Here is a 12,114-nt window from a genome sequence, read left to right as displayed (position 1 = left end):
GAATCCTATTGACAAAATTTAGAGAACCGGTTTTTAAAGCTGAGCGCAGAACGATTCTACTTCGCCAAAGTACATTACGCGTAAGGACCACGAAGAAAAGATAGGAGAGATTAGGGCTCATACAGAGGCGTACAGACAGTCGGTTTTCCCTCGCTCTGTTTGCGAGTGGAACAGGAAAGGAAATGACAAGTAATGGTTTAGGGTACCCTCCGCCACGCACCGTACGGTGGCTTGCGGAGTATATGTGTGGATGCAGATGTAGATGTGGAAGGCGTGCGGGAACTTCTAGCCCACCCTGTACATTACATGCGCCATATGCTCATCCCCAGGTATGGACCATATTTTATTTTGTATTTATTTTAAAGTACCGGTATGGTTTGTCAAACAGAAGAAAGTTCAGGATGGAATACCAACACGGAAAGGACAGATTGCTGCTCATTAGATAGAGGAGGTGCTGAATCACAGACGATGTGGAACTTCCTGCCACATTAAAACTGTGTGTCGGATCGGCACTCGAACGTCGGACTTAAGTTTGGAAGGTAGGAGATGAGGTACTAGCGCAAGTAAAGCTGCGAGAACGGGTAGAGATCTTGCCTGCAAAAGGCAACGAAAGGCTACGAATCCCAGTCCGGCACACAGTTTTAATCTGCCAAGAACTTTCAGTGCTAGAGATGTTCCAGTTCTTAAGTTTCAATGCTAGAGATGTTCCAGTTCTTCAGAACTGGAAAACACACACAAATGCGTAAAAGCACAACTCTCTCTCTCTCTCTCTCTCTCTCTCTCACACACACACACACACACACACACACACAAATGGCCACCGTCACCAAGCAGTAGGGCCTTAGCGCATTGAGACAGTGGCGATGCGTACGTGAGTTGTGCTTGTACGAATTTGTGTAACGTAAGTAGTAATCTTTCCATTCCGTATTGTTTGAAGAAGAGATACGATTTTTAAATTTCTTGTTTGCAAGTTGGTTTTAATGTTTTCCAGTGGAGTTTCTGAAGATTCGGTCCTAAGCAAAAATTTGTGCAATTGCGTCCGACAGAACGTAAAATAAATTACGATAGCTTTAGACTAAAAAATTTTGGCGTTACATTTATTGCTATTTTGTCGAAAACCGACATTCTGAGCTCGTGGCTGTGTACAAAATACAGATTGACTCTTACAGAGAAGACAACAGCAACCAGCCACTTTTTACAATGCTATTTATTTATTTAAATCCGTTACCGGTTTCGAACCGAGAGATTCATCTTCAAACGGCTAGTTTACGTTAAGATACATTTTACATTAGTTTTCATATTTTGCTTTCCCAAATGATGCAATTTCGTTTTTATGGTGGTGTCGTACAACCAAAACAAGATATGAGACAATGCCTTTTCAACTGTGATTGTTGCTCAGAACGATTTTAAATGATGTAAACGAATTATTCTAGTGGAGATGTTTTGGTGACGTAAGGAAGCGGAGATCTCCACTAGAATACTTTGTTTACATAATTTAAAATCGTTCTGAGCAACAATCACAGTTGAAAAGGCATTGTCTCATATCTTGTTTTGGTTGTAGGACACCGCCATAAAAACGAAATTGCATCATTTGGGAAAGCAAAAAGTGAAAGCTAATGTAAAATGTATCTTAACGTGAACTATCCGGTAGCAGCGCTGTTGAAATAAATAAATAGCATTGTAAAAAGTGGGTGATTGACGTTGTCTTCTCTGTAAGAGTCAACCTGTATTATGTTACATTTACTGTTCGAGCATCTGCTGTCCTGTCCATCAGTACACAACGTAAGTGCCCTCGGCTCCTCTAGCTGTCGGGCAAGTTGGACAGTTCGAACAGAGGATTAGCTGAGCTTGTCTCGACGTTCGGTGGGCGCAAATTCCACTGGGCGCAGTTGACGAGACACCCTTCCAGTGCCGCGTATCGCCGCCTCCAACCTGACAATGGCCCAAATTTAAAGCGGAATAGAGGCTACAAGTTTCTTCATGTGTACCTAAGCCACCCCTGAGCTACCAAAATGCGGTGACCCTGGCTGGTACGCTTCACCAGCCGTTCCAAATTGTCACCCACATTCTGGGTGGGATTTAGATCGGTTGATTTCGCAGGCCAGTCGAGTTGCAGACAGGGTGCCCGAGAATTCGTCAAACCGGCAACGTACGCTTGCAGGCTGGTGAACGCGGCTGTCATCATTCTGGAGGACGGGACTCCCCAGAGCAAACTCACCTTGGAGACAAAGAAGCAACAGCAACACTCAGACACCGAAAATACTGGAAGAAACAGATCGGTCCACATTCGGGGTAAGCTAAATGAGAAGGCCAAAGTCTCAGTACGAAAAATATAAACTGCATTCGCAGTTACGAGTATGGACAACCGTCAGAATGGAATGACAACAATGGAAGTTTGTGCTGGACCGGGACTCGAACCCGCATTTCCTGCTACCACTAGGCTACCCGAGCACGACTCACCGCCACACCCAGATTCCCGTATGTAGTCAGCCATGTTTCTTCACCCTGTATTATGTATATTCCAATACAGAGGAGACGTTTTAGTTGTCCCTTTGTTTCAGAAACCACTGTAACAATGGACGTCAGACTTTTATAGAACATTAAGTGTTGATTGTTAGTGTGTTAGATTGAGATCATTACATTTCGGTCAGAGTTTTGTATAATATTTATACTTTTTCCAAAGTAGTTTTAATTATACCAAACATTTTTGTATTTTAGTTCGGTAGGCTCAGTATATGTACTCGTATGTTGTAACTTTCTGAGAGAGCACTGAAAGACCTAAGTAGAAACAAGGCCATGGGAGAACATTCCGTTGCAACTACTGATAGCCTTGGGCCAAACTCTTCCATCTGTTGAACAAGATGTATGAGACAAGCGAAATACGCCCACACTTCAAGAAGAATATAATAATCCCGACTCCAAATAAAGCAGCTGCTGACAGGTGCGAAAATTACTGAACTATCAGTTTAATGAGTCATGGCTGCAAAATACTAACACGAATTATTTACAGAAGAATGGAAAAGCTAGTAGAAGCCGACTTCGGGGAAGATCTGTTTGAATTCCGTAGGAATGTAGGAACACGCGAGGAAATACTGATCTTATGACTTATCTTAGAAGCTAGGTTAACGAAAGGAAAACCTACGTTTATAGCATTTGTAGACGTAGCCGCGCGGGATTAGCCGAGCGGTCTAGGGCGCTACAATCATGGACTGTGCGGCTGGTCCCGGCGGAGGTTCCAGTCCTGCCTCGGGCATGGGTGTGTGTGTTTGTAATTAGGATAATTTAGGTTAAGTGGTGTCTAAGCTTAGGAACTCATGACCTTAGCAGTTAAGTCCCATAAGATTTCACACACATTTGAACATTATTTGAAGACGTAGAGAAGGCTTTTGACAAAGTTGACTGGAATACTCTCTTTCAAATTCTGAAGGTGGCAGGGGTAAAATACAGGAAGCGAAAGGCTATTTACAATTTGTACAGAAACCAGATGGCAGTTCTAAGAGTCGAGGGGCACGAAACGGAAGCAGTGGTTGGGAAGGGAGTGAGACGGGGTTGTCCCCGATGTTAGTCAATCTGTATATTGAACCAGTAGTAAAATTGGAGTAGGAATTAAAATACAGGGAGAACAAACAAAAACCTTGAGGTTTGCCGATGGCATTGTAATTCTGTCAGAGACAGCAAAGGACTTGGAAGAACAGTTGAACAGAATGGACAGTGTCTTGAAAGGAGGATATAAGATGAACATCAACAAAAGAAAAACGAGGATAATGGAAAGTAGTCGATTTAAATCAGGTGATACTCATCGAGTTAGTGTAGGAAATGAGACACAAAGTAGTAGATGAGTTTTGCTATTTGGGCAGCAAAATAATTGGGGATGCCCGAAGTAGAGAGAATATAAACTGTCGACTGGCAATAGCAAGGAAATGATTTTTGAAGAAGAAAAATTTGTTAACATCGAGTATAGATTTGAAGTGTCGGGAAATATTTTCTGGTATAGTGTAATAGCCATGTATGGATATGAAACATAGATGATAAACACTTTAGACAAGGAGAGAACAGAAGCTTTTGAAATGTGGTGCTACAGAAGAATGCTGAAGATTAGATGGGTAGATCACATAACTAATGAGGAGGTATTGAATAGGACTGGGGAGAAGAGGAGTTTGTGGCACAACTTGACTAGAAGAAGGCATCGGTTGGCAGGACATGTTCTGAGGCATCAGGGGATCACCAATTTAGTATTGGAGGAAATCGTGGAGAGTAAAAATCATAGAGGGAGACCAAGAAATGAATACACTACGCAGATTCAGAAGGATGCAGGTTGCAGTAGGTACTGGGAGATGAAGAAGCTTGCACAGGATAGTGTAGAATGGAGAGCTGCATCAAACCAGTCTCAGGACTGAAGACCACAGAAACAACAACAACTCTCTGAAAGTATGAATATTCTACTCTAAGTGATTCCTCAGATTCAGAAAAATGGAACTGACAATGTAAGTTTTGAGAAACATGTTTCATTTTGTTACTCACTCACAAACATCACACTCTGTATCATCTTGATCATTTTCTATGGATCTCTTTCTTTTCTCCCTTGATGACTTCTTAGTGGCCATTTCTGCTGCATACACTGCTGCTGGTTCATCCCTTGAAGCTCTCTGATGCAGGTTACTCAAGGATTAATTCCCATGCCAGTGTTGCCACCACTAAAAGCAATAACAACATGACCCCCACCCATTTTATTGTCTTCCTTTCAGTAAATACAGTTTTGGTACGCGAGTTCATATAATTGCTGAAGAACTCATTTGGGTTCTGAGTCTGCCCATGTAGACACTTCTTCAATAACGGAATGCGTAAAGTGCCCGTAAACGGGCATTACGTCTTCCATGGCTGCTGCTGGGATCGAGTGTTCGACTACTGGGAGTTGCGATAATTAGACCGTAAATCTGGTCCGGAAGGACAAGGTTGGCGTATTGGCTTACGATCTGTTGACAGTTTGTTGGCGAAGGTATGTAGCCCATTTCTCCTTGCTTCAATCTGAACAAATTATCAGTGTTATTTCTAATGGCCATTCCATAGTATTGTTATAGTTCATCACTAACTTCGTCTGTCAGCCTTTTCCGTTATCGTTTTACCATCTGAAAAATTCCTGTTTCTGAAACTTGGTTTCATCCTCATGGTGGCAGCCCTCTTCTGGACATAACCGACACATTCCAGTTTTGTGAAAATATTGTCACCGTAAGGCTCAGCTGCTACTGCACTGTTGTCTGCTTTTGAGACCCCATCAGCTAAGAACATAAAGTGACGAACACACGTTTTATTCGCGGATCGTCTGAAGTTTTCAGTAGCTGCAGAGACATCCATTCCACCGGTTGTTCGTTTACGGTTTCTGTCGCAGGTATGTTCTGCTTCGTTCCCTGACTTACATTCATAGCGATCTTTCGTCAGAATCTCGAAGTCCATTACCATTCCAGTATTCACACTTAGTTAACACTTCTACATACAACATGTGTATATACACTCCTGGAAATGGAAAACAGAACACATTGACACCGGTGTGTCAGACCCACCATACTTGCTCCGGACACTGCGAGAGGGCTATACAAGCAATGATCACACGCACGGCACAGCGGACACACCAGGAACCGCGGTGTTGGCCGTCGAATGGCGCTAGCTGCGCAGCATTTGTGCACCGCCGCCGTCAGTGTCAGCCAGTTTGCCGTGGCATACGGAGCTCCATCGCAGTCTTTAACACTGGTAGCATGCCGCGACAGCGTGGACGTGAACCGTATGTGCAGTTGACGGACTTTGAGCGAGGGCGTATAGTGGGCATGCGGGAGGCCGGGTGGACGTACCGCCGCATTGCTCAACACGTGGGGCGTGAGGTCTCCACAGTACATCGATGTTGTCGCCAATGGTCGGCGGAAGGTGCACGTGCCCGTCGACCTGGGACCGGACCGCAGCGACGCACGGATGCACGCCAAGACCGTAGGATCCTACGCAGTGCCGTAGGGGACCGCACCGCCACTTCCCAGCAAATTAGGGACACTGTTGCTCCTGGGGTATCGGCGAGGACCATTCGCAACCGTCTCCATGAAGCTGGGCTAAGGTCCCGCACACCTTTAGGCCGTCTTCCTCTCACGCCCCAACATTGTGCAGCCCGCCTCCAGTGGTGTCGCGACAAGCGTGAATGGAGGGACGAATGGAGACGTGTCGTCTTCAGCGATGAGAGTCGCTTCTACCTTGGTGCCAATGATGGTCGTATGCGTGTTTGGCGCCGTGCAGGTGAGCGCCACAATGACTGCATACGACCGAGGCACACAGGGCCAACACCCGGCATCATGGTGTGGGGAGCGATCTCCTACACTGGCCGTACACCACTGGTGATCGTCGAGGGGACACTGAATAGTGCACGGTACATCCAAACCGTCATCGAACCCATCGTTCTACCATTCCTAGACCGGCAAGGGAACTTGCTGTTCCAACAGAACAATGCACGTCCGCATGTATCCCGTGCCACCCAACGTGCTCTAGAAGGTGTAAGTCAACTACCCTGGCCAGCAAGATCTCCGGATCTGTCCCCCATTGAGCATGTTTGGGACTGGATGAAGCGTCGTCTCACGCGGTCTGCACTGAGGCACCAGGTGGAAATGGCATGGCAAGCCGTTCCACAGGACTACATCCAGCATCTCTACGATCGTCTCCATGGGAGAATAGCAGCCTGCATTGCTGCGAAAGGTGGATATACACTGTACTAGTGCCGACATTGTGCATGCTCTGTTGCCTGTGTCTATGTGCCTGTGGTTCTGTCAGTGTGATCATGTGATGTATCTGACCCCAGGAATGTGTCAATAAAGTTTCCCCTTCCTGGGACAATGAATTCACGGTGTTCTTATTTCAATTTCCAGGAGTGTATTACGAAAGGGTATGATATTATTTTCGACAGTACTACCAATAGAAACAACGTAATTTCGCCTTTGTAATAGGGCAATCCACTGTCTTCTATACAAAAACTTAACGAATTTATTTGATCCTGAAGCAATGCACGTAAAATTTTTAACATTTTAAACAGGCGCAGACGATATTTTTTTAAAAGAAAAAAATGTTTACAAGGTGTGTTTATAAGTGATTTATGTACCATATTAATTAGAAAATTGCAAATTTTGTGATGAGATTAAGTTCAAATCAATCGGTTTTCCTTTCCAACTACCGTTAAGACAAAATTCCAAATCAGCTGTGGCAGAGCATCAACAATAATGTAACCAAGTTCTAGATTTTAAGAACACACACGTGATAGACAGAGAAACTGATATTTATGAAACGAACGTCCGTGAAAGAGTGAAAATATCAAATAATAACTGCAATTTCAATAGAGAAGAAATCTACAGAGTTGCGTCTTCAAGGTTGTTACTCACTATGACGGAAGTAAACATCCAGCCACAGCGAGCGAGGATTATAAACAGCGACCAGGAAGCAACCGTGGTGGCACAACAACAACAGCAAAAACATTTTGGATTCCCCCCTCCCCCCCTGTTACAGCATTTGACGATGCCACTATGGCTCCAGTATATTAGTATATGTTTTTATAAAACAGATCTGAAGATGGTCATTATAGTCTGATGATAAAAAATCTGTGACCATAGAAGTAAAGGAAATTTGTCCAGTAGAGTACTTCTCATTGGTCTGGAATTGTGAAATTTGTCAATAAGAATGGCTTCACAGTACAAGGAAACGAAAACAAATCTGAAAATTGTTAATTCATAATTATATCACCTGACAAAAATATTTCTTTTATCGTTTGTTATCCGACTTCAGACTTGATTCTTAAACATTCTCGAAAGTCTTGGAATCCGAGGGACCGATTATGTCGACAACAGGCAAGGATTGTCGAGATCATAGATGGCGGTATAATGAAGGTTATCTTCTACGTCGATGAAATCAAAATATACGACCATTTACGTCACGTATTTTGATGCTCGCAAACTTACTCGTTGAAACGTATTAGCGGTCTAGAATCAGAAAATTTGGCAAGAAGATCAGAGCACAAAAAAGGGAAAAAAATCAGGAAATTGCGTAATTTATTATTTTGTCACGTGACAAAAAATATTTCTTTTATCCGTATTTACCCGACTACCAACTTGAAATTTAAACATTCTCGAAAGTCTTGGGAACCCGGGGACCGATGTCTTGCCAATCTCAGTATTGACAACAGGGAAACATCGTCGAGGTCCTCATTCCCGGGTTGTATGAAATGTCTGTGTACATAATTATGTTTGTACGGAGCCTTCAGTGTGAGAGTACTATTCGCACCTGGACAACAATTGTTCTTTTTTCATCTAACTAGGGGCAAGATAGATACTGCCTACAGGAAATTCAAGAGACCTTTGGCGACAAGAGAGCTACTTGTATGAATATCAAGAGCTCAGATGGAAACCCAGTTCTAAGCAAAGAAGGGAAAGCAGGAAGGTGGAAGGAGTATATAGAGGGTCTATACAAGGACGATGTACTTGAGGACAATATTATGGAAATGGAAGAAGATGTAGATGATGATGAAATGGGAGATACGATACTGCGTGAAGAGTTTGACAGAGCACTGAAAGACCTGAGTCGAAACAAGGCCCCGAGAGTAGACAACATTCCATTAGAACTATTGACGGCCTTGGGAGAGCCAGTCCTGACAAAACTCTACCATCTGGTGAGCAAGATGTATGAGACAGGTGAAAAACCCCCAGACTTCAAGTAGAATATAATAATTCTAATCCCAAAGAAAGCAAGTGCTGGCACATGTGAAAATTACCGAACTATCGGTTTAATAAGTCACAGCTGCAAAATACTAACGCGAATTCTTTACAGACGAATGGAAAAACTTGTAGAAGCCGACCTCGGGGAATATCAATTTGGATTCCGTAGAAATGTTGGAACACGTGAGGCAAAACTGACCTTGCGACTTATCGTAGAAGAAAGATTAAGGAAAGGCAAACCTACGTTTCCTGCATTTGTAGACTTAGAGAAAGCTTTTGACAATGTTGACTGGAATACTCTCTTTCAAATTCTAAAGGTGGCAGGGGTAAAATACAGGGAGCGAATGGCTATTTACAATTTGTACAGAAACCAGATGGCAGTTATAAGAGTGGAGGGGCAAGAAAGGGAAGCAGTGGTTGGGAAGGGAGTGAGACAGGGTTGTAGCCTCTCCCCGATGTTATTTAATCTGTATATTGAGCAAGCAGTAAAGGAAACAAAAGAAAAGTTCGCAGTAGGTATTAAAATGCACGGCGAAGAAATAAAAACTTTGAGGTTCGCCGACGACATTGTAATTCTGGCAGAGACAGCAAAGGACTTGGAACAGCAGTTGAACGGAATGGACAGTGTCTTGAAAGGAGGATATAAGATGAACATCAACAAAAGCAAAACGAGGATAATGGAATGTAGTCGAATTAAGTCGGATGATGCTGAGGGAATTAGATTAGGAAATGAGACACTTAAAGTAGTAAAGGAGTTTTGCTATTTGGGGAGCTAAATAACTGATGATGGTCGAAGTAGGGAGGATATAAAATGTAGACTGGCAATGGCAAGGAAAGCGTTTCTGAAGAAGAGAAATTTGTTAACATCGAATATAGATTTAAGTGTCAGGAAGTCGTTTCTGAAAGTATTTGTATGGAGTGTAGCCATGTATGGAAGTGAAACATGGACGATAAATAGTTTGGACGAGAAGAGAATAGAAGCTTTCGAAATGTGGTGCTACAGGAGAATGCTGAAGATTGGATGGGTAGATCACATAACTAATGAGGAGGTATGGAACAGAATTGGACAGGAGTTGTGGCACAACTTGACTAGAAGAAGGGACCGGTTGGTAGGACATGTTCTGAGACCTCGAGGGATCACGAATTTAGCATTGGAGGGCAGCGGGGAGGGTAAAAGTAGTAGAGGGAGACCAAGAGATGAATACACTAAGCAGATTCAGAAAGATGTAGGTTGCAGTACGTACTGGGAGATGAAGCAGCTTGCACAGGATAGAGTAGCATGGAGAGCTGCATCAAATCAGTCTCAGGACTGAAGACCACTACAACAACATCCTCGAACAGAGTTTCCATAGTTACGAAGCTCATTAGACAGTGAGGTAAATGAAAACATAACTCCGCTAAACACGCGAAGCGAACACAGATACAAACGACGCCAGCCCTCTTGTCAAATCTGACGTCAAGCGAAATTTTTCTCAAACACGCTCCGCGTTTGACAAGCGCGCCGAACAGCGGTCCAGTAATGGAGAGCGCGGCGGACCCACGCACCTGTGTCGCGTCACTGCAGTCCCGCCGCGGCTGCTGTGCTGTGCGCTCGCGGCCGCCGCATCCTCGGTCACCCGCCGACTGCCGGCTCCCGCGGCTGCAGCGCGCCTGCCCGCCTCTCCCCCCACCACCGCGGGCGGCAGCCCTCTGACGCACGGCCGGGGCCTCGAGGCGTTGACCAAGGCAGCGGTGCTTCACCGGCCCCTCTCACTTCTCGGACTAACCGCTCGCCACTGCGTCACTGAAAACCCGCAACGCATCGGAGTCGCCAACCGACTTCGGAAGAGCAGACAGCTCTTCTCAAGTACTGGAATCTAGGCAAGTCTTCCACGAGGAATAGTAAATACACTGAAGAGCGAAACAAACCGGCACACCTCCGTAATATCGCGAGCACGCAGCAATTCCGCAACACGACGTGGCGTGGACTCGACCAATGTCTGACGCAGTGCTGGAGGGAACTGACACCGTCAATGCTTCAGTGCTGTCCATAGCTCCGTAAGAGTACGAATCGGTGGAGATCTCTTCTGGACAGCACGTTGCAAGGCATCCCAGATATGCTCAACAATGTTCATGTCTGGGGAGTTTGGTGGTCAGCGGAAGTGTTTAAACTCATAATACTGTTACTGGAGCCACGCTGTAGCAATTCTGGACGTGTGGAGTGTCGCATTGTGAAAGGTGGCTACACTGAGTCAGAGCGCCAGAGATTGCGCCAAAGATTATTATTCCGCCGCCTCCACTGCGGCAGTAGTAGTAGTTCAGAGGTTGCCGTGGACAGTGCTTGCTGAGAGGATGTCGAGGTCAGTAGTAGTTCAGAGGATGTCGAGTGCAGTTGTTGTTCTGTTGGGCGAGAGAGTAGATGCTGTTCGGATGGTGTAATGTATAGATGTAAGATGTTGCAATGATCACAGTGTATTTTTCGACATTATATATTGAGGTAAAAAAAAATTATTTCACATTTCTTTAATGACAATTTCGCTTGGTCACAGGTTCAGTCAACAAAGCATCTGGCTCGTGTTCATGTGTTAGACTTGTAATTCTGGTTTCTATGTGCAATTATAGTATTTCTGGTTTTTCAATTAGTTCATTGTAAATGGTGTTTAAAATATCTTGTCGTATTGAGGAAGAACCGTGTCAGATACATGTACGTTGAATCACACTACCACACACAGAACAGTTACACTTGTGCTTTGCTGTTTCGCAGCTTTTATAGTTGCAGGGGACTTAATTAATCAATTGTGTTAACGGAAATTTCTTGTCATTCTTTATTGTTATTTTATGCAGTCAGATTGCGTACTAATACTACTCAGGGCCAACCGGTTACGAGACTTCGTAACCGGACAGACAGCTACTAAAATTGTTGCATTTTTAATTAAGCCCCCATGCAGTTGTCCTGCTGGAATTCTCCAAGTCCGTCGGAATGCACAGTGGACACGAATGGATGCAGGTGATCAGACAGCATGCTTACCTACGTGTCACCTGTCAGAGTCGTATGTAGACGCATCAGGGGTCCCATATCACTCCAACTGCACACGCCCCGCATTATTACAGAGCCTCCGTCATCTTGAACAGTCCCCTGCTGATAAGTAGGGTCCACAGATTCCTGAGGTTGTCTCAATACCCGTACACATCCATCCGCTCGATACAGTTTGAAACGAGACTCGCCCTACCAGGGAAAATACCGGGTGATCAAAAAGTCAGTATAAATTTAAAAAATGAATAAATCACGGAATAATGTAGATAGAGAGGTACAAATTGACACACATGCTTGGAATGACATGGGGTCTTATTAGAACCAAAAAAAATACAGAAGTTCAAAAATGTCCGACAGATGACGCTTCATCTG

The 12,114-nt window shown here is 44.4% G+C and overlaps 1 protein-coding gene across 1 annotated transcript in view; it reads right to left on the bottom strand.

Annotated features, from left to right (window-relative positions):
• Positions 1-10,359, bottom strand: part of LOC126106321 (uncharacterized) — a 74,047-nt gene extending 63,688 nt beyond the window's left edge. Inside the window, exon 1 of the mRNA XM_049912557.1 lies at positions 10,275-10,359. The gene's annotated coding sequence lies outside the window, so the exon portion shown is untranslated. The remainder of the gene's footprint in view (positions 1-10,274) is intronic.
• Between the last annotated feature and the right edge of the window lie 1,755 nt (positions 10,360-12,114).

This window comes from Schistocerca cancellata, chromosome 10 (genome assembly GCF_023864275.1).
Source record: "Schistocerca cancellata isolate TAMUIC-IGC-003103 chromosome 10, iqSchCanc2.1, whole genome shotgun sequence".
In the NCBI taxonomy this organism is placed as follows: domain Eukaryota; kingdom Metazoa; phylum Arthropoda; class Insecta; order Orthoptera; family Acrididae; genus Schistocerca; species Schistocerca cancellata.
This window is presented reverse-complemented; position numbering and strand designations above follow the sequence as displayed.